Source organism: Perca flavescens, chromosome 14, assembly GCF_004354835.1.
Source record: "Perca flavescens isolate YP-PL-M2 chromosome 14, PFLA_1.0, whole genome shotgun sequence".
Classification (NCBI taxonomy): domain Eukaryota; kingdom Metazoa; phylum Chordata; class Actinopteri; order Perciformes; family Percidae; genus Perca; species Perca flavescens.
In genome coordinates, this window is record NC_041344.1 from 15,681,443 (window position 1) to 15,704,526 (window position 23,084).

Sequence of the window (23,084 nt, forward strand, 5' to 3'; positions counted from 1 at the left end):
TATAACTGATGGCTGATATTGGACCTCATGCAAGAAATATTTTATATTCTATCTTAAACCTTTTTTTCAGTTTTTTGTGAAGTTTGCTGGTATGCATGTTCCAATTTGATTCATCAACCTCTCTTAACTGCACAAACTTGTAAATTGCTCTTTTCAATCTGATGAATGCTACCTGTTCACGAGAAGGTGCACATTTCTGGGATTTGATCATTTACATAATCGAAGCCCCCAAGCTGCTATATAAAGCTGTCTGTTTGTTTTAGTCTAGTCTAAAGTCTAAGTACAAAAATAAAATTGAAAACCAGTTTGGTAGTGGTGACCTCAGAGGAGCCTGGAGAGGTATAACATCTATGGCATCCATTAATCAGTCTTCCTGTGAGCCCATGCAGGTAATCAATATAACCGGTGCGGACAGTGCTAACTTGGCTAATGTCTTTAATTCTTTCTTTTCTCGCTTTGAAAGGACAGATTTTGAAGATGATATTTCCAAGCTGCGAGAGTCTCTGGCACCTCTCAATGAATTAGTGATATCCCAGGAAATTGTCACAAAGTTATTCAAGAAGGTGAATTCTTGCAAAGCTTCTGGCCCTGACGCACCCTGAAGTACTGTGCTGACCAGCTCAGTGGGGTGCTCACAACACTTTTCATATGTGTGCAGACTGTGGTCAGAGACGGACGATATGAAAACATCTACTATAATACCTGAATTTTGAATTTTTTTTAAAACATAACGCTGTCTCCCTCATTGATGGCAAACTTGATCCATTACAGTTTGCTATTCAAGCAGAGAAAGGAGTGGACAATGCTAAGTTATTTATTTTAGACAAAGTAGATAAGCACCTTTTAAAAAAAAAAAAAAAAAAAAAAAAAAAAAAAAAAAAAATCCCATGACAGAATTTTATTTGCTGATTTTTCTTCAGCTTTTAATAGGATGCAGCCTCATATTTTAGTTGAGTTGCCTCTTATTTTAACTTACCTAGTCAGATCGTATTGTTGTTGTTAAAATTTTTATCAGACAGAGTTCAGCAAGTTCTTGTGAATGGTCTTAGGTCAAACATGATCACCTCTAATACAGGCTCACCCCAGGGCTGTGTACTTTCCCCCTTGCTTTTCATTATTTACACAGACAGCTGTAGGACTTCTGAAGAGGGCAGCTACCTTGTGACATTTTCTGTTGACACTGCCCTACTGTCTCTTCTTCAGGGGGCAGAATCAGGGCATGGCTACGCCTAATCAGCATTTGTTCAATGGTGTGATGACTACCTGGATCTCAATGTTACAAAAACTAAAGAGTTATTTATTGATTTTAGGAGGAATTGTCTTGAGCCTCATGCCAGCATCATCCATGGTGGAAATGTTGAAATCGTTGACTCCTATAAATACCTGGGAACCATATTCGACTCTAATCTTAAATTTGATAAAAATACAGAGTCAATTGTCAAACGAGGACAACAAAGAATTCACTTGATGCAGAAGCTTAACTCTCTGAGGAAATTATATGTAGCTTTTATCATTCCTTTAGTGGAAGTCTTAACTTTTTTCATTAATTTGCTGGTTTCATGGGTTGCCTGTGAAAAGCATGAATAGCCTCATTAACATTGTAAAGATCTGCTCTGAGATCTCTGGACTTCCGTTACCAGACCTCTGGAAGAAACGGGTAGTCTGAAAGCTAAGAGAATTGTGGATAATTCTGGCTATGTTCTTTCTTGTAGATTCTCTTTAATGCTATCAGGGCATCGCTATCTTGCATGTAAAACCAAAAGATACTTGAATTCCTTCATTCTTGCTGCCATTAGGCTCTTAAATGCTGCTAATGGCAGCAACCTGTAACATCCAGAGCTTGTAATTCTGGGGAGGCATAATGCCTTGATTTATGTATTTATTACTCAACTTAAGTTGGATTATGGTTATATATTTATTAAATTTAACTTAGAATTTGGCAACCTGTGTGTGCTTTGCTGCTCTTGCCTGGGTTACATATTTGCTGACTTGCTGCTACTGACATGTTGGTTGATTAAATAATTGTGATGGTGTTTATTCTGCTCTGTTTGTTTGGTTGACTGCAAAATTGAATTGCACTTTAGGGATGAATATAATTGATTGAATATAATTATTCACCAAAATATAAACCAAGAGTAAAAAGAAGAATTTCAAATTGTCATTTCAAGTCCCACTGTCATAAAATAGCAAAAGAAAACCCATCAGTCAGTAAAATATTAATATAGCCATTATACTTCAACAATGCCTTTTTAAAAGGTAGTTGTCTATGATGAGAGGTTGTCAAGGGGGCATGACCGTCTCCAAACTTAATTTCCAAATTTAGGCCGTAAGCATGAAGTGAACATTCCAAATCTTATTCTTTTTATATACTTACAAGTAAACTTAGGGAGAGACAGAGATGTTTGCTCTGGTCTGTACATTACTGTTGTGATGTCATTATTCTGTGTTAACCATCAATATTTGTTCCGTTTCTCACTTACCTCCATGTCATCTGCTCTCCCTGCCCTGCTGGCATCCTCAAGCTCTCTCTCTTTCCCTCTCTTTCGTTACTCTGAACGCACCAGAGTGAACATGAAAGACATATTATCAGTAAACAAGTGAGGAATGGATTACTAACCATTTCGGAATGGCAATGATTATTATATCGACAAAAATTGACTCATCTCTTGTATTACTGTACACTTTTATCATCTGGCTGGTACTCATTTTCTCACTGCTCTCAACTTACTTTTCTTGTTTTTTACATTACATAATATATATTACATTCTAGTTTTCCACTTTTTAATACATCTGAAAAGAGACAGTACAGTGTTTTTGACTTACCCATAGCAGTCGTGCAACAGCTTGAACAAACCTCAGGTAATGTTAGAACTGCAGTAGGCTACACACTATGATTATGATATGTATTTGATAGCGGTGCATAGTTGCCTGTCGTAGAACAGCTATATATATATATATATATATATATATATATATATATATATATATATATATATATATATTGATGGGGATGTGTCCCCTCCAAAATATGACTGAGTGATTCAGTTGACCCTGGCACCCTTCATACCACACTCTGCAATATTAAATCAAAGTGAAAATGTTTAGTTTTACCTCAAAAAAAAAAGATGGCGCTATGGGCTGCATGTGGTAAACAGTATCAAGCTGTAAAATGAAGAAAATAAATCCCAGAGGTGGAGTTGGGTTTTAGAGTAATATTTTGAAATCTATCTGTATCGCCATAACAAATATGTATACAGTCTCCTCGCCTCCACAACAAGAATAATAAATTCAATATTTAAGCCAAACTCACAAACCTGCCATTATTTTGTGTGTGTGTGTGTGTGTGTGTGTGTGCTGTTTCTGATTGTAGGGCCCTTGCTGTATTTAAACCACATGTGTTACATGCCTGCTGTTCTAGTTTTACATTAATAAAATGTGTGTCTGTGTGTGAGCGCACAATCCTGCTCCTTATAGTGGGAGTGTTATAGTAATAAAATCATCACACAACCTCATTGTTTCTGACATTTAACCAGAAACTCTGGAAAAGGAGAGGAGAGGAGGAAACATCCTGTGGGAAACATTCTCCTGTGGTTAAGGGTTTCAAGTCATAGCGATTATTCTGGATGTGATGGCAGGTTTATTTTCATACTAATTTTCAAGCATCACCGTATGAATCAGATAGCTCTGTCTGTGGACGATACACAGGCAACTTGCCAACCTCCAGCAGGGAAGGAAGGTTAGAAATTGGGGCAGTATATTCTTGTGAGATGATTTGTTGCAGGTAAACTACTGATTTTTATTGTGGACGGTAAAAGCTTGCATTGTCAAAGTGCTTATATACACAGTAGATGGTATAACTGGACACTGAGGAGATCAGGTTTCTTCTTCTACAGGGGGGCAATAAATTACTGGAAGAGCTAGTTGGTGGTCACAGTCTTCCAAATATAAGTCTGAGAATTGGAATAACCAATAGTCTTCTTGACACTGAGGTAATAGGAGAGAATCCACCTTAAAACTATTTACAATAAATAATTTACTTATTTATTTTGCATCTAGGCCATATTTCTTGTGGCTTTTTGGCCAAATATGTTTTACAGTATTTAATTTCAAATTAAACCGATGGCATATTTAACAATGAAAAGAAATGTGCAGGGGGAGGGTGGAGGGGGGACAGACAAATGAGATAATTTATTTATTCTTTAAACAATATTCACAATGTTAAAGTCATTTATTTAGGGTTTGCCATAAATAACTAAACTAAATTAAATTAAATAACAGAGGTGACTTTTTTAACCCCTAAATGTTCTTTTGGACTTGAAATGAGAAAAATAACTCCACAAAGAGTGCCTATATTTTATCTTTATAGAAAATTGACCGGAGGACACAAAGTTAATGTCCTCAGTAATATTTCCAGAAATATGTTGTACTATTATATACATATTTTTTTTAAGGCTGATTCTGATGTTCAGGCTGAGTAGAGATCAGCACGTACACCATGTGTATAGGGAAATAATCCCCCCTATTTTGATGTATATTCATTTCAATGTCTTTAAACTACATTCCTGGCAGTGTAGTAAAAAACATAAAGACCATAATGTCCATAATGTAGGGAGATGCCATTTATAGATATAATTGAAAATGTGAATTAAGAATTAAAACGTGGTATTTGGATGTATTAATTAGAAGTTTGTGAAGATAATAACTAGATGACTGGTGAGTGGGAGTCAATCTGCGATTAAAGAAAATGTGACATTAAATGATCGGGAAGATTTCTCTCTCTGAACAGTATCTTCTAAATTTTTTTTTTGACTTTCTTACTGACAGTCAATAATCATTTAGAAGAGGAACTCGATGGAAATGACTCTACCTATGGTTGCCTGGATAGTCCGTAATGCATTGCAGCTTCAAGACACATTGCAAGAGCATGACTCACTTTTTTTGATAGGAACAAATGTCACTCCCCTGTCTTCACTCCTGCTCTCTCTCCACCTACACACAAACATCTGAAAGTTAATTTCTGATCTGGGGGGATTCATTGGTTAAAGTCATTCTGGGAAATGCAAAAAAACATTAACTGGAGTAGGAGACAGGTGGAGAGGGAGTTGGTACACCAAACGAGTAAATTGCAACACTTAATCACAAAATAACTGCTGGAATGCACTGATCATCCCAGATTGATGGCATCTAAGAGCAAAAGAGTACCTGAGGGTGGAATTTTCCTATAATTGTGTAGTCGACATCCACTGACTCACAGCTCTGACACGGTGACAGTGGGTAACACAAGGGGACTGCTGTCCAGTTGTGTTTGTTATGTATCTGTGTATGGGAGGGCAGTGGAAGTAGTGGCAGCATATACTGGAAACAAACTGCACCTCTGAAAAATCAACAAGCTGTGAACAAGTTGTAACAGAAGAGTTGCGGTGGCAATATTAACTGGTGCAAGACACAACACATTAATTATTTCCATTTTTCGCTTCACAAATCTTTCATGTAAACCAGCAGAAAAGTTGGGAAAGCTACCATCCATGTATAATCCATTACAGATTACAGATTGCATGCTTGCAACAGTGATCAGTCACAGAATTTAGATGGGAATTTTGAATTAATTTTCCATTACAACCTATATGCTCAGAGACAACAGTTATTGAAATCTGTACATTTTAATATTAATAATGCCATAATATTGTACAGACACGGTTTCTCATACTGTTTTGATGCTACATTGAGTATTGTTTCAGCTTGTGTACTGTTTTCTGGTCATCTTTGGCTTCTTGGTTCACAAATGCTATAATGTAAGTAGTTAAAATAGCACTGTGTTAAAGAAAAGGCAAGGGGCTGCGTTGGTGTGGGCGTGTTGCTACAGGTACTGGTGAGAAGATGTCCCGTTTAAATAAAAGACAAGTTTGAAGGCTTATTAGACCTAAAACACTGCACAGCGGTTTATAATACTTAACCAATTTTGTAACTCTTGAAAGTTAACACCTGCCCCTCATTTTTGATGCAGGTTTGGTGCTCCATTGGACATTGTTTCAGCACTCCTTGCCAAAATAAACAATGAGAGCCATTAGGTATCAAGGTATTAGTGTTTCTTTTCAATTAGTAATTTGTCTGTGCAAGTAAACAAAAATGGTACTTGCAGGGCTGCACAGTATCAAGACTTATTTGCTGCTGCGTTTGTGTATTACAAAACTTTAAAAGCTTCAGTCAAAAATGTAAATGCATTTCGGCACTATAAACCTTTTATTATCCTCGAAAAAAAAGCGCTTGATATTCCTATAACGCTTTGAGTGTCTGCAGAGCAACTAATGGCTTTGCCATGTGAGTGTGTGTGTACAGTATGTGTGCATGGCTGTGCGTTCTACATGAGTAATATTGTAGTATAGATGAATTATTGGCAGCCATCCATGACTATGCACTGCTGTGCCACAGGGGTCTTTAATGTGTGTGTTTTTGTGACTCACTCTCTGTGTGTGTGTGTGTGTGTGTGTGTGTGTGTGTGTGTGTGTGTGTGTGTGTGTGTGTGTGTGTGTGTGTGTGTGTGCATGCAAACCCATAGCTTTTAAATACTGGCTGGCAGACAAAAACAACAACCCTGAAGTTAAAGGAGACAAATCTAATCACACAAAGCAGGGGGAAAGCAATCACACACACACACACACACACACACACACACACACACACACACACGCACACGCCAGATAGTACACAGGCAGTCTTTCTTCTTTCCCCTCCTTTACACATGCATGCATACTCACAGACCTGGATATATGACAACTGTGGAAAGTCTGGGAACTGGCGGGTTTTTCAAGAAAGTGTCTGTTCAGCGGACCGTTACCATAGTTCAGCAGGGTTTGGCCACAGCTCCTGTCCCTTTCCTTTGCAAAATGCACCAAGATAAATAAATACGCCTGTATTTGAAAGTCAAGTATTAAAAAGTAATTTCTAGTTCAGGCCAACATGTCCTGGTTAAATATAATGAAAAGCAACATGTTTATAACACACACTGACTGTGGTCATTGCATTCAGTTTTACAGCAAAGAAAATGAACTTTCTCAGTGTAACAAAATTGATGTTCATGTATTTTTTTAAACTGGCTGCACAATAGTGAAATGATTTGTAGTAGTAATTGTGATTTGTAATAGTGATATGATTAATTTTGTATTCATGGGGCTTTGATACATGTAACAAACTGCCATTAAAATGTGTCATAAAGGAGCTGCAAGAAATGAACAGACAGACAAGAAAAAAACGCTAAAAATAAAACCGTTCTAGACAGCATAACAGAGTAATACTGTGCCTCACAACACGTGGATTGGTTTAAGAAATAAAGAACTTGAAGCCAAAGTAACTATGTGTCAGACACATATGGCAGTACATACATGTAGTTTTAGAATTTGTATAATATTAAGTCAATTGAACAGTAAGTATGTTTATGCTGACCAGCCTTTAAATTAAAGTAGAATACTATATCTTTCTCATCTCTTTCATGTTTCTTTCTTTCTGATTTCTCTGATTTTTGATCATTACACACCAGGACCAGCTTGCACAAATATGATGACAAGTACAACATGACGTCTTGCACAATTATTTCATACAGAGTCACACAATTAGAAAAAGAAAAAGAAACCACACATGAATACACAACTGTATCAAGGATAACAAAAAGGGATTTGGCTACTCATAACTGCATTTGGGGTTAACAGAGGACAGAGAGAAAAATAAAGAGAGCGCAACTATAAAATAGCATAAATATAACGCATCAAGCAAAGCGACTATAATGATACAGGGGACAGAAAAAGAGAGTGAGTGTGTGTGTGAGAGAAAAGTAGATAGAGGGCAAGATGGTACATGAGATGATATTCAAAGAGACATAATTACCTAAACCAATAACAAAACTCCAATGATGGGTCAAAAAGATAAAAGAGAGGGTCAAAGTGCGGATGAGGAGAAGCACTGTGGATGACAGAAATACAGAAAAAAGTTGAAGACGGAGAGAATCATAGTTTCCATTTTCCAGTGCGTCACATGAAAACAGTCTATTCATTAGAGCATCAAAACATGCAATTTTAGAGAGAGAGAAATAACAAAGATGCTCTCTGTCTCTGTTGCCAACTCAAAGCAGTAGTGTGTATGTACAGTATTTATACACAGTATTTATATATGGGTGTACTTATGTGTATTTTTCTAGTTGGCAAAGACATATTCAGAATTGAGGAGGCCACTGCAGCCGCTCTCACTATCAGTCAATCAATAATTTAACGTTAATGGTGTATTCTGCCTGTGTTCAATTAAAATCTGAAATCCTTTATCTTATTGTTTGTTTCTGTATTCAAGAAGAGTGCAACCTGATATAGAAAAAGCCTGCTCGGACAGGTGTAGCCTGTTCTCACTTGGAAATCTGAATTTGAATCAGTCAGAGCTTGTTTAGTCTATTTCCTTGACGTTCCACTTCCGGGATTGCTCCGCCGTATTTTCGCAGATTTTCGTTTCCTTCCGCTTTCTTTGTGTTGGAATTCTAAACTGTTTTGAGGACTATGGTTAACTTCTCCTCAGATCTCTGCAGGGTAAATGAGACAGCTAGCTAGACTATCTGTCCAATCTGAGTTTTCTCCCGCACAACTATTTTGCAGCGGTTCCGTCCGGTGCTTAGCACCGCCCAAGACAATTGTGATTGATTTAAAAAAAATGCAAATAAACCAGAGCACGTTTTTCTCCCATCCCAGAATGCTGTGTGAACTAGCCAGACTCTCCTCTGCTCCGCAGCGTGTGGATGGTTTGGCAAAGCGAGACTAGGGCTTTGTAGACATTTTGAACAGTTCACATTATGTTAAAAAGGACCTCTCTCCCAAGGCCATTTTTTGTATGTTCTCTGTCATTCAGCCTCAGGGGCCTCTAAACGCTAGAGGTCTCGCATTCAGTGCTGCCCAGGCTGAGATCTCCGTGGTCAGAGGCCCAGGGGCAATTTTTCCATTGATCTGGTCAGTAATATTTGCCGCTAGGTATGGCCAAGTCTAAGTGCATGTGTGTTTGTGGGTTGGGAGAAGGGAACTTTGTCAAACATGCCAAGTTCTCTCCTCTTTTTTTTCACCCCTATGTTTCTCTTCTTTGATTTGTTCTGTTTTCTATCTTTTTCTTCTTTCTCCTCTGGTACCATCCTGCTCCTCCAACATGTGATTAACCCCAAGAATGGAAAAGTTGCTCCTGTCCACTTTGTATAAGATTACATGGCCATGGGATGTTTTGAAGTGCAGATTGTCTAAACAGACATTTCCATGTAAACAAGGATGTATGGGCTGCATTTAACAGTTTATTTTAAACCAAGTGCTCGCAGCTATGGACTGCTTTACCAGTTGTTAAGAAAACACACTAGGATTTTGGGAGATTGGCCCACTGATTTAAATTGAGAATACTGAAAGGGACACTCTTTTATCTTGGAGCAGATGAAGAAGAATCTATCATACAAAGTCAAACTATCAATTATAGACATCAGAATTGTTCCCACATCCGCCATAGTAATAACTTCATGTGTAGTGTATGCACGTCAACATTATTGTATTAGATGCTTTGGCAAGAATACAAAAGAAATGCCATAAAAGGTGTGTGCACACTAAGTTGGTGGCATTTGCTCAGTGTGTGGGCACATCTTTCTAGAATAACAATTATATAAACAGCATGCTGAGTTACAGTAGCTGAGCATAGTTACATTTTGAATAATACAATTTGATCAAATGAGTTCAGATCCTTTTGATGTAACTTTGTAAAGATTTTTTTTTGTAAAGATACAAAACATAAATACCACCTAACAACTTTTCCCTAAAGGAAATGAACAATGTGGATATTTATTGACATAAATGCTTTTGTCATTGACGCTGCAGGATTTTCAGTTAAACTTGCATTAATTTCCCTTTTTGGCTGCCTTGGAGCAGTGTTACAAACTGTAAACACAACACTGACATATTGTCACCCAATAAAATGTTATGTTGAACGTGTAAGCAATCAGAAATAGCAAACTATTTCAGCAGACATGGAGCAACATTTATTTAGAACCTTATTACTTGCCACCTGGCAAATGTAAGTCCAGTATTCCCTCTCTGTTTAGATCAGTTTTGGTCTCGCGGAACCCCTGAAGGTAATAGCTGGCTCTGTAGTTGCTAAAATGCTCCATTATGTTCACCGTGAAACCTAATTATATCTGTCTGCCATTTGGTGCTGGGCAGGTAATGTACAGTGAGTTTTTCAGATAATTTTGCTGAAAATAACTGTTTGCAGCAGCCAAAAAACGAGAGTGGTAAGAGTGAAAGAAAACAAAAATGATCTTGGTTCATCACTACAAGCATTTAATTATAAAAACTCAGATTAGCTCATTAGAGTCCTAATAAAAGATGTGCAAGTCCAAATCTAACATTAAATACAATTTACACTAGTGAAGACCAAATGTCAAAATGTGTTTCAAAATGCCCAGAGATCAGATTGGATGTAATAACAGTGAAAGTACACAAACACTCAACAGCTCTTTTTCTTCCATTCACTCTCTCTTTCAGAGACACACACACACACACACACACACACACACACACACACACACACACACACACACACACACACACACAAAAAAAAAACACAAATCCACTTGAACTGAAATAAAACATTTGGTCATGCTTTAAAGCACATTTCACTCCAGCAATCACATAAACACATATATTCAGAAATATTTCCCTCTGTGAAACATTGTAACGATTATCAGATTATCGTTTCATCTTTTGTTTTGGTGGATCTGGACTCCCAATTTTAAACTCTAAACAGATCGGATAAAAGGATGCTTTGAAGTCTGATGACTGTTTCACTTTGGTTCTCTTCTTCTTCCCCTTTTCTTTTTCTCCTTGTTTTTGTATTTTTCTGTCTTTTTATGGCTTTCTATGTCGGTCTGTGTGTCTTGAGGTGGGTTAAGCTTTGTTTTTGGTTCAGACATCTCGACCCATCAAGCCACTGCTGCTTCTTTAACACAGCTAGCATCCGGAAAAGTGTACAGATCTCTTTAAGGATATTCTGCTTTCAGTTGTCCACTCTTGGTAGGTCAAAAGTCATAATGGACACTACAGTGGCAAAATAGATTTTTGATATAGATTTCTTTCTTCTTCTTGCCCTGTCTCTTTTATTCCCTCCTTTTCCCCATTTGTATATCTCTGTCTTTCTCTGCATGCTTCTCTGCCTTCCTTGTTTTCCTCTCACATATGTAGCGGTAGTAACACTAATTGACCATTCTTAAACATCCCATAACCTAATCCTTGTTTCTATGATGACTAATTCAATTCCACAGTCAGATTACTTAACAAATTCCTCCAAGAACGAGGTATACGCGCACACAAACACCGAGACGCACACACACATCTGCTTAGTCACTTTTCCAGTTGGCATGTTTCTTCAATTGAAGTAAATAATAAGGAACACCAACGTTGTGTGTGTGTGTGTGTGTGTGTGTGTGTGTGTGTGTGTGTGTGTGTGTGTGTGTGTGTGTGTGTGTGTGTGTGTGTGTGTGTGTGTGTGTGTGTGTGTGTGTGTGGAACACCAGCGTTGATGGTTGATAGAGAAATGATGGAACTATTAAATTCATTAAAAGACAGATTCAGCAGTCATGCTTTGCTGGAACACAGATACAAACACACATACAGAATAGCAAGTAGCCACACACATATACACACATACTGTACTGTACTTGTTTTGTATAGAATTCGAGGCAGGGAATACATTTGTTTTTCTATCTATATTTATAGTCCTTTCCTTCTGAAATGATCCAGATCCCTCCAGGGAGTTATTAGTCTTTACTTGTGTGAGGAGGGATATACTGTAAGTTGGACGGAAAGATGACGTGTGCAGTCCCTGACTACTCTTGTGTGTTGAAGATGGCATATACTGCATGGCGGTCTCTGATGGCAGTAGTGTTAAAGCAGTGCATTTTCCAAGAACAAGAATGAACTTTAAACCTGTTTTTAAGCCAACATGGATTTCCTGGACATGCTCCAAAAACATGGAAATTTGAGCACCCACAAATCCATGTCAACTGGATAAACTCCATCTGCTGATGAAGATCATGTGTTATGATCAAAAGTTCCTGAACAGCTACTGAATTCAAAAATGTAAAAAAAAAAAATCCTAATTCATTAAGGTTAAAAAGTATGTTGTTTGTTTTATTGACGTAACAGTAGCATATTTTAATTCTACTTTTGCTGTATCTAATTATAATATTTATATTATGATTTTTCTCTTGTCTTCATCTTTTTATTTCAAATTTTCTCAATGATATATGTAGTACGTCTTTGTTCTTCTCATATGGTATGAGAATTATTTGTTATATTTATATATTATTATAGATACACTACACACTGTATTAGTGTATGCTGCTGGTTTCTATTACATTTGTCTCAGTGTGTGTGTGTGTGTGTGTGTGTGTGTGTCCTGTCCCAAATAATGTTAAAAGTTGAGACAGAAAAATGACCATGAAAATATGTGTGGAAGAGATGGACTCTATATACAGCTATACAGTTATAGTTATACAGTAGTTGCTGATGCCAGACTCAATAATGACATGAAAACGAAATGGCAACTCATAATTTGTCAACAGAGTAGCTATAATGTGTCCACATCAAGAACACAACACAACGCAATACAGTAACATACCGAGCTAAGAGGATTAATTGAGCAGTCAAATCAGAGGCCTTACTGTTTTCAAATGCAGCCACAACTGCCTTTTCCTTACCAAAACTGCTTTGTCTCAAGTGGAAGACACAACTTCCTTATAATGCCCATTCAAATGAAGGTCAAAGATTAGCCCCCTGAAGAGAGGCTTGGATCCATTTGATCTAATTTAGCTTTAAAAATTCAGGCCCTCCAGTAGCAGTAATGCTCGACTATAGTAATGATTTATTTTATCCTTCCGACACACACAAGTATTATGCTCAGCTCTGTTAAACCCCCCAGCACACGCACAAAAGAGTTCATTCACACCAGAAACAGATTACAGAGGAGTGGTGGCCTAAAGGTTAAAGATGCAAGCTTGGGACTTGGAGGTTGCTGGTTCAATCCCCAGACCAGGGGGATATAGGATAAAATCTGGGTGGGGAAAGTGAAAGAGCATTACATTACCACCACTGAGGTGCCCTTGAGCAAGGCCCTTAACCCCAACCCCTCCAGTGGAGCTGCTCAGTGGCCAGCAGATCAGAGTGTGGTTGTATTGGGCAGCTTCCAGGTATGAATGTGTAACTGTGTGAATGAGAATTTGTTCTCAATGGACTTACCTGGATAAATAAAGGTTAAATTAAAAAAAGCATAATTAATGAGGCTCATGCAGCACTTTTAAACACAAACACACACACAGATATTGGTACATGCTGTTTGCTCTTTTTATGAGCATGGTGCCTGTTGCTGGTTATCATTCATGTCTACATTTCCTGTCTGTAATTTGAACGAGGGTGTACTGCTTGGAGCCCACTGACCTGAAACATGCTAAATGACAGAGTGGAGCTGGTGAACATGATGACACAGAGACGTGAGATAAGCCAGCCCTGTTAAGAAGAGTATCTGAATAATAATCAGCATCTGGGATTCCTGTATTTACCCAGGGGCTGTTTGCTGAGGGTCCAACCTCTTCATAAGCAATGCTTTGCCTCACATTCCCACAGTTCAGTGACTTCTGCTCTGTAAAAAACCACATTACCCAGCTACTCCACCAGAGGAGCTGTGGGTTCATTCAATGACTCAAGGGCACTGTAATGGTAGAGCCTCAAACTTATACCTGCATTAGTATTTTTGAATTGAATTGGATGTCGCTCAAACTCCTTAACTCACTTTTTTTATAGCTCTTTTTGTTAAATTTTTAAGCTTGATGTATGGTTCAATGTCACTCTCCACTCTCATCGGTCCTTGTTTGATAAACCCACGATACTCTACCTGCCCAACACTAAGAAGCAGAAAGACGTAAGCAACTAGTTGATGAAAACAACTTGAAATCTAAAGACCCACATAGCTTTCTCAGGAGTTGGAGACCAAACCAGGAGAGTGAATAATTAATTAACTTGAAAAATGACTCAAATTTGAGGGTAATGAAGTTTCAGCTCGATGTGTGAATAAATGTATTTAGTAGGGGTGTCACGATTCTCCAAATCCTCAATTCGATTACATTTTCGAATTCTAAGGTCATGGTTCGATTCAATTCTCCTTTTTTACTTTTTTTTTTTTTAAAGCAGAGGTTGCTATGCCATTTATAGACTAGACTTTTCAATTCAATTACATTTTATTTATAGTATCAAATCATAACAAGAGTTATCTCGAGACACTTTACAGATAGAGTAGGTCTAGACCACACTCTATAATTTACAAAGCCCCAACAATTCCAGTAATTCCCTCAAGAGCAAGCATTAGCAGTGACTATTGCGACAGTGGCGAGGAAAAACTCCCAATTAGGAAGAAACCTCGGCAGACCCAGACTCTTGGTAGGCGGTGTCTGACTGTGCCGGTTGCGGGTGTGATGAACAGTGGCAATAATAGTCATAATAAAGATAATGGAACAGTGACTACAATGGTAGTCGTAGTAGTTCATGTCATAGCAGGACACAGCAGGGCGTTACGGGATGTAGCGTGGCACAGCAGAGCATGGGTGGACGCGGCAGTACACAGCAGGACGCCGCCGGACACTGCAGGGAGTCACAGAGCGTAGCAGGATGTAGCAGGACCACAACGACAGCTGCACCCAAGACCCAGATCTTGGTGCCACTCTAATCCAAGGCAATGTTCTGGGCAAAAAAGAAACATAATGACTCCGGGGAGTAAACTCCCCAGAGCTAGGTTAGTAACAAGCATTTCTGGGACAAGGATGCTCAAAAAAGGAAACAAATGAAAAGAGAGAAGAGAGAGCAGCTCAATGTGTCAAAGGAAGGAAGGAACTTCCCCAGCAGTCTAGAACTTTTATGCAATATAATATCTGACCTTTGTTCGCAATGTACCACACTACATTGTCAAATTTAAAACATGTATTATCTATCTTCTTATATCTTCAGTCAATTGGAAGTTTAAGCAAAATAACCTGCCATCTAGTTTGTCTTCTTCACAGAAGATGACATTCAAGTTCACAACTAAACAAACAAAAACTTGAACTTGACTGTTCTTTTTTGTTTGTGGGTTTTGCTAGGGATCTCGAAGAGAACGGCTGTAGCTAAGTTAGAGGAGGTTGACTCGCAGCACTTCAACATGTGTTTGTTTTTTTTCCGCTTGGCAAGCCGACCGGACATGACATGGAGGCGTGGCAGCATCGACGATTCCATTTTTTTATTCAAAGTTCAAGATTCGAAATCGTGACACCCTTAGTATTTAGCCATATCAAATTTAGGCAGTTATCTGTCAGCGTTGAAGTTTTTCTGCCCCCCTAGTGGCCAATTCAGCTTTAATTTGTACAAAAACAGTGTCTTCTAACTTGTGAAAGGATATAAACAATGTCAAAATTACAGTTTTGAGTTCCATCCAACACAATCTGATTGTTACAGGGATACATGCTACTAGTAGACACTGGAATGGCTTTTTTTCCACGTTTGGAGTCTAATTTCTTTCCACCTGATGAACGTCCACCATTCATTCTATTTCTAGCTCTGTCTCCACCAAAGTCAGAAAATAATATCTGGGTCTTTAGCTGTAAAAGTCTTCATTATGTTCACCAACCAGCTAACTTTGCCTATGTGCCGTCTGGTGCTGGGTAGGTAGTGCATTGTGGGATTATCAGAGCTTTTTTTTGCTGAAAATTACCCGCTTGTTTCTGCTGAAGAGAACACTGATGAGAGCTATATACTGATGAGAGCTATATACTGTAGTCCAATAGTAAGTGTTCTGGGTTGTAAAACCAAAGCAATGAGCTGAAAAATGTTTAAAGATGCCATATTTAGGCGAACTGCAGAGTGATAATTCTCAGTGGGTTCATGACTATGAGCGACCCCTTTCGCTTTACACAGTCAATTGAGCCATTGTTCCTATAAAAGTATTGATAAGTGCAACTTTAAAGTTCTCTCTCTTAAATTTTTTTTATTTCCTGCCCTTGCAAACTATCCAAAACAGCTCTTTACTGTATCCTGCTGTACTTTTGCTGCTGTCAAAGGTAAATCTCAGCTGGATAGTTGCTATAGTAACATTGTGAATTATTGCTGAGCTATTAATACAAAATACCATATCATGAAGTTCAGCCAACAGCAACACTTTACTCATAAGCATAAATTACTCATTCATTCGTCCCCCTGCCCCAGACTGTCCCAGCCACTGTGGGGTTTTGACTTGTTGACCTTTCATATCCCTCATTAACGTAACAAGTAAACACCAGTTTCTCGGATATAATATGACCAAAAGGCTTGCTAATGTCCCTTAATAGGACAGATATGCAAATGATCTCATAATCACACTTCACACAGTTTGACGGCTGGTAGGTTTTTCTAGAATCTCTGTAGATCGTCGGATGTCTAATTAATTCGGTGCTCAAACTTCATTAATGTATTTTCGGAGCAAAATTATTTGCATATTTTCCAGGCGTCTAGCCCGAGTCCTGATGATGAGGGTTTTAAGGAAGATGCAGGCTGGCATATTTGTTTACAATATTAACACACACATATTCATATTCATGCACTCACACAGTCTCACAGCTGTGTACACTGTATGTAAGCACATGATTTGTCTGTATGTCTGTCTGTCTGTCTGTCTGTCTGTGTCTGCATTATTGATTTTCTGATCGAATGTTGCGTTGGCTCATGTATATTCATGATCAATCAGCACTGAGTGCAGTTAAGCATAGCCTATCAGATTCTACCGCGACACTTCTGGATTTGCATATTTTAATTGCTGCTGCAACAAGTATGTTACTGACGCATCACCTGCATCACTCACTCTCTCACACACGCACACGCACACACACGCACACGCACACGTTGTATGACAGTGAGCTGCTTTTCCGTTAAATTTAGACTTCTGGGATCTGTTGCTTTCAGTCTTTAATCCTCTCCCTCTCTTTCTTTGTATTTCACTTTCGTTAGTTATATCAGTAATTATTCTGGCTACTTTCCATTAGTCTGCCTGGAGGTTAATTTAGGTATCTTTGTTTGTGTGTGTGTGTGTGTGTGTGTGTGTGTGTGTGTGTCATAGTGTGTGTCTCTCCTGGTGTAATTGCTTGTTAAACCATTTCAAAAGCAGGTGCAGATTGTCTGAATGACTTCTCTGTTTTAGAAGTAGCTAACTGCTTTAACCTGCCAACTTACGTGTGTGTGTGTGTGTGTGTGTGTGTGTGTGTGTGTGTGTGTGTGTGTGTGTGTGTGTGTGTGACGCCAGTCATCATGTCTGACAGCTCCCTTCCTGAAAACACACCTGAGAAAACATATGCTGCCATGCACATATGTGTCGGCACTCGGCACACACAGTGCCTTACAAACGCATACGTACATTTGTACAGGCACAGATGCATGTGTACAAGCAAACAGGCCTGCAAACACACTCTTTTGAAAACACAACACACACCTCATGTTGCTGATGGATGAAAACCCGACATCGCCAAAAAGTCAACCTTTCAGTCCGGGACCTTTTCTGATTGATAGCACTGTTGGTGAAACTACACTGTTTAGATAATTCAGTTTTGAAAAGGGGTATTAGTCTGAGTGCACTCATAAGTAAAATTATTAAACCTATTAAACCTTATTTTTAAATGTATAAAACACGATAACACAGATAATGCGAGACAAGGTTTGAATACTATGAAATACAGTATTGTGTCTGTTTTGCAATGCCTTAATGTATTGACAATTGACATAAAAGACACGTTGATTTTGCATTTAATTTGTTACTTACTTCCTCTTTTCATACATAAAGCAAAATTATTTTTTTTCTTGACAGAGAAAGAAGGAAATACGGAATAAAGATAAGAAACCATGTTGGCAAAACAACTCTAGCCAATATTGGAAACGTAGAATCTTAAAATGTATTCACTTGAAGCAAAAATGAAAAATCTGAAAAATAAAATGAAAATGAGCTAAACAACACAGACTCTTGTTGAAAAACTGAGTGGGTGAGTGGTTTTCTTTCCAAAATGATTCCTGTGGACATTTGGACCTTAATACTGTGCATCCATGTCGCAATCAGAGCGTGCCACAGCCACATCCAGTGGACCAGGGGTTCTGTGGGTATCATGTCACTCTTCTTTCAGTGTCAGTGTTTTTTTTAGTTTCAACTTTCTGTTTTGGTGTGTAGTGGAGGGGACAAAGCGAGCATGATTTACATGTAATCAGGAGAAAACGTAATAACATATATTAGAGAGAGAGAGAGAGAGAGAGAGAGAGAGAGAGAGAGAGAGAGAGAGAGAGACATTCACACTGAGACACAGACAAATGCAGTGAAAGCATAAAAGGTACAATAGTTGAGGAGAGTCAGGAAAAGAAGAAAAAAAATTCTGTGCTGGGGTTCCCTGCGTTGCAGCCTGTCTCATTGTAAATTCCCTCATTTTAAAAATGGAGAAATTCATTTCTCACACAGATGGGAACAGGCAAGGCTGATTTCATTAAAATACCCCATGAGAGAGAGAGAGAGAGAGAGAGAGAGAGAGAGAGAGAGAGAGAGAGAGAGAGAGAGAGAGAGAGAGAGAAAAAAACAAGGGTGAACCAAACAAAACAGTTCTCCTGTCCTGGAATAATTTGTTCCCCCTCCAATTTTGTGTGTGTGGGGGGTGGTAGTAGTACTGATGGGAGTTGAATTTGAACAGACAGGCTGCCATTGCTAGAAGAGCCAGCTAGAGAGAGAAACAAAAAATATGTCTAGGATTCAAGAGGGAAATGGTGAGAGGGAGAGATACATATACAGCTGGAGCAGTGGAGTGGGTGGAAGAGAAAAAGAGAGAGAGTGACAGGTAGAGAGTTATAACTTTCCTATGATTGTGAGAGGGGCGGAAAAAAAGCCAGACAAGAATGCAAATATTGGGACAATTCTGCAAAACCGCTGATTTCATTTAATGATAACCTTCTTTTTACGTCCAGTGCCAACAAGTTCTCAGTCTCTACAATATATGACATGCAATAAGGTTAGGGAAAGATTTTGGTTTTGGTAAATAAACAATGCTTATGGTTAGACAACTAAAACATTTGGTCAAGGTTAGGAAAAGATTGTGGAGTATTGTCCAATATGGAGGTAATTACCAGGATATTGTGGGGTCTGTCTACATTAAGCCAGTGATTTTCTTACCTGCAAACTGAGCTTGTTAAAAGTTCTCTCCAGACAATAATAAAAAATAACACAGCCTGGAGTTGTGTTGTTGCCATAAGACAACTGTGAGACAAAGTCACTGCACCCAGCAGAGAAATAGTCCGATACGTAAGCCCCCTTGATATTATTCTTAAGGTTTCCTTTATGCTTGTTGTGTTATATGAAAACAAACAGAAAAATATGTAAATAAGAACATCTAAATCTTTAGTTTGGCTGTATCGAAAAAAGATAATGACGGAGAGCAGGAGGGGACAGAACAGAGGTTTAACCAGCTGTGACTCCGCAGAATAGCCAGTCTGTCTTTCCAACTCCTTACCAGATGTTGACTGTGATGCACAATTTAGTTGTTTGCCAGTCGAGATCAAGGATGAAGTAAATCTGTTTTCCTATATTTTTTTTTTTTTTTTTTTTTTTTGACATTCCAGATGAAGATCTTCATGAAAATGACCTGAAAATGCAAGCGTATATAACTTAGCACAAAAAGTAAGGACATTTGTGTTTGGTAGATTATTTCTCTGTGGTACCCTGCTTTTTGGCAATACATTTTATACTGTTGGAAAGCCTGTTTAGTTCCCTTTCAAGTGGTTCCCCATTTGTAAGGAACATGCATTTGTGGGATGAGCAGCAGTGCTGAGTGAGCTATTTCTTATCTGTTTTTTTTTTTACTAACTGAGCATTGTTTGGTTTTTAAATTGTTGTATTTGTGCTTTCTGTGGGACTACAGATGCAAATTAGCCTAAGGCTAACTCTGGTGCAATGCATTAAATGAGTACATGTATGTTTAAATTGCACACTGTCCCTTACAAATAAAAATTGAAATTGAGTATGTGGGTTACGCCCATGAAAAACTTTCCAAATCTTCTCTCCCAATGCCAAACAGCTTATTCTGTTGCTCGTTTGGTGTTTGGTGGATTGGATGATTGAAGTTTGAAGAAACAAGACATCCACATACTCAGCACTGCTGCTCATCCCACAAATGCATGTTCCTTACAAATGGGGAACCATTTGAAAGGGAACTAAACAGGCTTTCCAACGATATAAAATGTATTGCCAAAACGCATTGTTACCACAGAGAAATAATCTACCAAACACAAATTTCCTTACTTTTTGTGCTAGCATTGTTAAAAAGATCTGACTTGAGGCCTGTACTACGAAGCAAGATCAACATGGCCTGGATTTCTTTCAGTAATCCGGCTTCATTAACCCTAACAACTGCGGTCCTGGATAACTGGTGTCACGAAGGTGGTTATCAACTAGTTCAATCAACCCAGGTTTGTCCAATCTAGAGATGCGCGCGTTCACATAAAAGAGGCGGTGTTTGCGCACCACGACCAATCGCAAAAATCTACCAGAGCCGCATGTTATATATAAGAAGAGCAAATTATAATTCTACATAAATATGAAGGACACAGACTTGGTTTTCCAGGGAAAACGCAATACAGTCGCTGCTTCCTAAAACAGGAAAGAAAGCTGGCAAAAAAAAAAAAAATAGCCAACACTGTAGATGTTTAAATCACAACTCCAATATCACTTCCCCATCAGTCAGGACCAAGATCTGGCCATAATTACACTTGGGCTTTCCATAAACTGTCGTTGCTTTAGCCTATTATTTCAGTTGCAACCCTGGCAGTGGGAAGCGATTGTAAAGAGCAAATCAAAAATCTAAAAACATAATTCAAACCGATGTGCGCATTGGTGACACATGGCTCAAGAAGCCGATATGTAATTCCCCCCCATTAAAATATATAGGCTATATTTCATAAAAATACCCATGTTAACGGGGTTGTTGGTCTCTAAATGTTTTAACTTTTATGAGCGCACCCCTCTCCCCCTCTCTCTCTGCACCGAGCTCCGCCTGATCTTCTTTAAGAATGGTGAGGCCGTTATCAATCGACCTATTGGTCAGTAGGCGGTGCTTTTACACCGGTTGATCTCTGATCTCCAACTTAACCTGCTCCCAACCAGGTTAGGTGTTCAGCATGAGTTACCACGGCGAGTGAACCCGATAACAACTGATCCACCTTCGTAGTACAGAAAATCCTGGGTTGAGCCTTAAGTTAGCTCTTTAACGCCAAATCCTGCTTCGTAGTACAGGCTTCTGGTGTACTCTGTTAGAGAATGAGTAAGAAATGTAATTTAATAATGGTTAGATGGCTGGAGGAGGATGCGAAGAATTTAGAGATATAGTAAGAACTACATGAGCAGGAACTGTATGATATACATTATATTTGATTTCAGATGCTTTGTTTTATTGAAGCCTAATCTCTCTCTCTTGCGTGCGTGCATGTGAGGGCATGTATGTACATGGTCGAGCATGTGATTGATGTCCTAGTGGGAGTGAAGGGTGAGTTCAGATTGCTGTATAATTCATCTTTTATCCTTTTTTTTTTTTTGCATTTGACCAACAGAATTTCCCTACAGAGGTAATAAAGTGTATCCTCTAAAAGGCATAAACTGTCAAAGAGGACTAATGAGGGGAGGAAGATGAAGAGATGCAGACAGAAAAGCGCTATTAACAGCTTCTGTTTCTGAACCTCTGGCCTAGCTCAGCCAGGCACGCTGCACCTCTAGACAGGGGAATCTGGTATCCCGCTCTGTAGAAGTGTAAAAGTTCAACAAAAACTGCAAGTTACATATCTTTCAGAGCTTCAAGGTGAATCTGCATGACCTCATTTGCTTTTTCAGGCCCAGAGGAAGAGAGTTGTCGCCCCATTTAATGCTTGTTTTCACTGACAGCAGTTCTGCTAAACTGTGTTTTCCAGGAGGAAAGTGCTATATACTGTGTCGCTGCTACAAAACAACTAAAGAGGAGAGAGTATTGTCTTTGGATGCCCTAACACGTTGCACGTTGCCACTTGTGAATGTACATAAATAGGATGAGTGGCCTAGATGAGATTACGCTGTGTTCTAGTATTGCATAGGGATATTAATTTATTTATTACTCTTTGTAATTAGTTTGAGCTGTATATTTATTTATGTGGTTTTTATAATGAAGGCAGATCTTCAGCGCAATGAAGCTTTCCCCACGGGGGTAATGACAATTAAGAGTCAGAGGAAGTTACATGGAGAAATAACCACGTCTTATTCTGATGAGTACACTGTGAATTATGGGATGGGTGTTGACTGTATATTATAAGTATACAGGGAGACTTCAAATCTTATTACGTACCACTGTATATTTTTAATTGACATTTACAGCTAGTTTTCGTGACAGATCATATAGTACAGAGGATAGAGCCATAGGTTGGTATCATTTAGGCAAACTTTAAATGTAAAACAATAAATAAATGTAATGTATTACATATGCTTACATATACATTTGCTATAGTATCCTTGTTTTGATATAGAAGTGCCAAACATAACCTCTGGATGATAGAATGAACTTCCAAAACATACAAAGTACTTGCAATCGCATTTCCCAAACACCCTCAAAAATACCTCACAAACATCTCAGAAGGAAAACAGATAAAATCCAAAGAAAATCAGCCTCCTTTTTAAGCTAAACCACTTGCCCTCAGTTATTGCAGTTTCAAGGTAGTATTTTTCTTGCTCAACCCCTCATTGAAGGCTAATTTATTTGAGTTTTTGGAAATTTGGAGGTGACATGTCTGCCTGGGAGATTTCAACCCATAACCCACACTTAACTGGTATATTTTTTTCCCCCTGCAGAACTTTTCATGCATCACAACTTAAATAAAGCTCTCAAAATAAGATACACAGTTTAGAAAAATGAAAATGATTTGAAGTTTTCATGGGCACAAATAGTTGGTAGTAACTGGTTTATAACATAAGTACCATAAATGTGTGTGTACAGTGTA